The sequence below is a fragment of the Caretta caretta genome, chromosome 9 (assembly GCF_965140235.1).
Source record: "Caretta caretta isolate rCarCar2 chromosome 9, rCarCar1.hap1, whole genome shotgun sequence".
NCBI lineage: Eukaryota > Metazoa > Chordata > Testudines > Cheloniidae > Caretta > Caretta caretta.
Window position 1 is genome coordinate 21,563,361 of NC_134214.1, and position 5,220 is coordinate 21,568,580.

The 5,220-nt window shown below is 43.2% G+C and overlaps 1 non-coding gene across 1 annotated transcript; it reads left to right on the forward strand.

Annotated features, from left to right (window-relative positions):
* Window positions 1–4,175: 4,175 nt before the first annotated feature.
* On the forward strand, window positions 4,176–4,280 carry LOC125643233 (U6 spliceosomal RNA). Its single transcript, XR_007358632.1, has one exon. It is a non-coding gene; the product is annotated as a U6 spliceosomal RNA (small nuclear RNA).
* The last annotated feature ends 940 nt before the right edge of the window (window positions 4,281–5,220 follow it).

Sequence of the window (5,220 nt, forward strand, 5' to 3'; positions counted from 1 at the left end):
GGTTACGCGCAGCCAGACACCAGGGCGGTTAGAAGAGCACAGGAGGGCGCGGTACGCATCAGAGAAGCTTTGAAAACCAGTTTCATGACTGGCCAGGCTACAGTGTGAAAGTTCTGTTTGTTTCTCCTTGATGAACCCCCCCGCCCCTTGGTTCACTCTACTTCCCTGTAAGCTAACCACCCTCCCCTCCTCCCTTTAATCATTGCTTGCAGAGCCAATAAAGTCATTGCTGCTTCACAGTCATGCATTCGTTATTCATTCATCACACAAATAGGGGGATGACTACCAAGGTATCCCAGGAGGGGTGGTGGAGGAGGGAAGGAAAATGCCACACAGCACTTTAAGCACAGCACTTTAAAAGTTTACAACTTTAAAATTTATTGAATGACAGTCTTCTTTTTTTTGGGCAATCCTCTGTGGTGGAGTGGCTGGTTGGCCGGAGGCCCCCCCACCGCGTTCTTGGGCGTCTGGGTGTGGAGGCTATGGAACTTGGGGAGGAGGGCGGTTGGTTACAGAGGGGCTGCAGTGGCAGTCTGTGCTCCAGCTGCCTTTGCTGCAGCTCAACCATACACTGGAGCATACTAGTTTGGTCCTGCAGCAGCCTCAGCATTGAATCCTGCCTCCTCTCATCACGCTGCCGCCACCTTTCAGCTTCAGCCCTGTCTTCAGCCCGCCACTTACTCTCTTCAGCCCGCCACTTACTCTCTTCAGCCCGCCATCTCTCCTCCCGGTCATTTTGTGCTTTCCTGCACTCTGACATTATTTGCCTCCACGCATTCGTCTGTGCTCTGTCAGTGTGGGAGGACAGCATGAGCTCGGAGAACATTTCATCGCGAGTGCGTTTTTTTTTCTTTCTAAGCTTCACTAGCCTCTGGGAAGGAGAAGATCCTGTGATCATTGAAACACATGCAGCTGGTGGAGAAAAAAAAAGGGACAGCGGTATTTAAAAAGACACATTTTATAAAACAGTTGCTACACTCTTTCAGGGTAAACCTTGCTGTTAACATTACATACATAGCACATGTGCTTTCGTTACAAAGTCGCATTTTGCCTCCTCCCACCGCGTGAACGGATTTTGGTTGAATGCCAGCAAACATACACTGCATGCTTTGTTCTACAGTGATTCCCGAGTACGTGTTACTGGCCTGGAGTGGTAAAGTGTCCTACCATGAAGGACGAAATAAGGCTGCCCTCCCCAGAAACCTTTTGCAAAGGCAGAACCGCAAATGCCAGGGCAAAGTAATCCTTTCACATGCTTGCTTTTAAACCATGTATAGCATTTTAAAAGGTACACTCACCAGAGGTCCCTTCTCCGCCTGCTGAGTCCAGGAGGCAGCCTTGGGTGGGTTCGGGGGGTACTGGCTCCAGGTCTAGGGTGAGAAACAGTTCCTGGCTGTCGGGAAAACCGGTTTCTCCGCTTGCTTGCTGTGAGCTATCTACAACCTCATCATCATCATCTTCTTCGTCCCCAAAACCTACTTCCATATTGCCTCCATCTCCATTGAAGGAGTCAAACAACACGGCTGGGGTAGTGGTGGCTGAACCCCCTAAAATGGCATGCAGCTCATCATAGAAGCGGCATGTTTGGGGCTCTGACCCAGAGCGGCTGTTCGCCTCTCTGGTTTTCTGGTAGGCTTGCCTCAGCTCCTTCAGTTTCACGCGGCACTGCTTCGGGTCCCTGTTATGGCCTCTGTCCTTCATGCCCTGGGAGGTTTTCAGAAAGGTTTTGGCATTTCGAAAACTGGAACGGAGTTCTGATAGCACGGATTCCTCTCCCCAAACAGCGATCAGATCCCGTACCTCCCGTTCGGTCCATGCTGGAGCTCTTTTGCGATTCTGGGACTCCATCATGGTCACCTGTGCTGATGAGCTCTGCATGGTCACCTGCAGCTTGCCACGCTGGCCAAACAGGAAATGAGATTCAAAAGTTCGCGGTTCTTTTCCTGTCTACCTGGCCAGTGCATCTGAGTTGAGAGTGCTGTCCAGAGCGGTCATAATGGAGCACTCTGGGATAGCTCCCGGAGGCCAATACCATCGAATTGTGTCCACAGTACCCCAAATTCGAGCCGGCAACGTCGATTTAAGCGCTAATCCACTTGTCAGGGGTGGAGTAAGGAAATCGATTTTAAGAGCCCTTTAAGTCGAAATAAAGGGCTTCATTGTGTGGACGGGTGCAGGTTTAAATCGATTTAACGCTGCTAAATTCGACCTAAAGTCCTAGTGTAGACCAGGGCTATGTCCCTCAGGAGACTATTTTTAGTAGGATCCCAGTCATATTATTGTACTAGGTTTGTTTGTTTGAATAATAAATAAGAATAAGAATAATACAAACAAACAAACAAGGGAATATGATTCAAATGTCTCATCCCTTCACAAATATAAAAATAAGTATCCATTTCCTCTACACTAAATTCTGAAATCACAGACAAGTTCTGTAAAGATTACACCTTAATCAAGACCACCACATGGTCCTGCGATGGATCATACAATACTTGTTTTTTAAATAGCAGTTAGTGTAATTCACAAATTTGTACATACGCCTATATCCTTTGCAATTCAGAACACTTTACAGGAAAATGTGGAGCTATTTTCTATATCTTTATTTAGATCCTTGATTATAAACCAATGCACTTATGTGACCAAATTATCAAATCTGAGTGAAGTCTCTATCAAGTACATTTAGAACAAGAAAGAATGCACAAATGAACCCAGATAGGTTAAAATGGGAAGACATTCATGAAGGCAACTATAATATTATATTTCTCAGGAATCAGAAAAAGGATAGATTAAAACTTTAATGATCCTGAAAAAGAAGATCAAAAAATAAAATATCTTGAGAAAGTGATTTAATATAGTATAGTCTAAAACAATTCAATACAAGCTATAATTTAGTGAGGAATGGGTAAGACTAGAACCACAGAGAGCTAACATATCTCTGTTTATCGTCGGACATAGGTTACATATGGTGTAATGAGCCAGTTGCAAGTGATGGAGTCAATTCACTTCACTAGGAGAGTGAAGACAGTAAATAGGAACAAGTTTGATTTCTCCCTTCTTACCTCTCCCATCTCAAACCCCACCCCAAACTTTAAAGCATGGGTTTGTTTAGATTCAGATTTCTGCTAAATTTTACAAATTAAGGAACGTATCTACACACAACTGTCATTGTACTTAGGTTATGTAAAGTTATTTTCATATATTTGGTTCTTAGAAAATCCCACAGGTGTGGATGGCTGCCAAGTTTTAAGAGGTTTTAGATTTAAAATAGGCAATATTTACAAAAGGTAAGCACCAGGATTACTTACACAGCAGTGCCCTATTAATCAGTACAGGGCAGGTGTTGTTATTTAAGACTCTTTATTCCAATTTTGTTGACTAAGCCAAATATGATCAGTTTTCACCTAATTATTACACACACCAAAGAAGGTCTCTCTATCTCCATATCCCTGCCACTTTCTGCTAGGAAAGCCGGATTTTAATTAAAATTAGGAGCCTATATCTTTACTAAGAAAGATACAGTGTCAAGGACTCAGTGCAGACATCAGTGCTGCCAACTTTCATGGTTTTATCATGAGTTTTGGGATATCTGGTGTTTTTCAGGAAACCACACCTCCTCGAGTCCTGTGACTCTCAGTTTTCATTGAAAAGGTAAGTTTCTAATCATCATATTGTAGAAAAAGCTTAAAAAGTGAGCCCTAAAGGCTCAACCACAAGAAGGTAAATAAAATATCTCTAAATTTATTATTTTTTAAAATCTCATTATTTTTATGCTAAACTAATGATTTGGGGGCCTGATTCATGATCTTTGAACCCCTAGAGTTGGCAATACTTAGACATCTAGAATTTTGATGTGAAGAGATAATAAAGAATGTTTGTGGGTCTGATTACAGCAAACTGTTTCCCTAGCCAGAGAAAGGAAGGAAAGCTCACAACATGATCAAGCCCTTTTTAAGTTTACTGACTACCACAAAGGTCACAAACACCACAGAATAGACAACTTAGCTGAAAGCAATGCTTGTATTCTACAGAGATGCCTCTACCAGGTTGGGGGGAGAAGGGATAAAGAAGGTGGGCAAACCCTTCCACTGACGCCTCCTCATACCCAACTTCCTCTTCCTTAAAATACCCCATTCAGCCATACCAGGAGGCAGGGGATCCCTTAAATCTTTCCTGGCTGTTGTGTCTACCTACCATATACTAAAATTGGAACGATACAGAGAAGATTAGCATGGCCCCTGCGCAAGGATGACACGCAAATTCATGAAGCGTTCCATTTAAAAAAAAATAAGCACTACGGCTCCATACTGTAACTTCAGATCTGAACCACCACCAGAGTTTGGGGATGTTCAAATTCAAATCCCTGGACCAGACCTACCCCTGTAGTTTTTGAAGCTGGATCAGACCTGATTTCTGGATGTGGAACCCTAGATTACAGAAGCCTCTTGAATGATGTCTCAGGAGATTTCAACCCATGATCAAATTGTAGGCTGAAATCTTACCAGTAGAATGAAAACATGAATAATCAGTCACAAAATCTTTGACTGTTTGGTATGACAAAGCTATTTTTCTCTGTTCAGCTAATGAACACGTATGTGTTTCTATATTCCTTCCTTGAGATACAGAAATAACTCTCCTCTACCCATTGGACAAGTGGCAGTGCATTCACACAGATGAACTTGTGATGACATGAAATAATAAATACAAGCTGAATTAATGCATAGTAACTAGAAATATGTCCAAACAGTTCAGTGTTCTCCCACTATTAAAAAACAAAATCTAAGAAAAGGCACGGTCTTGACATCAGTTTTCATGTCCAGTCTGTTTTGCCTCTGTGGACAACTTCCTTTAGTCCACACACACTTCGCTAGGTGTTATCTGTCCAATCAATGGCAATGTTCGACTGTCAGGCATTGCCTCGTTGTTCAAGTCAGCCTTGCCCTTCACTAGCAAAAGCTATAGTGCTACACTTATTCCATATTAAAGGGTATGTCTACACTACGAAATTAGGTCGAATTTATAGAAGTCGGTTTTTTAGAAATCGGTTTTCTATATTCGAGTGTGTGTGTCCCCACAGAAAATGCTCTAAGTGCATTAAGTGCATTAACTCGGCGGAGCGCTTCCACAGTACCGAGGCAAGCGTCGACTTCCGGAGCGTTGCACTGTGGGTAGCTATCCCACAGTTCCCGCAGTCTCCGCTGCCCATTGGAATTCTGGGTTGAG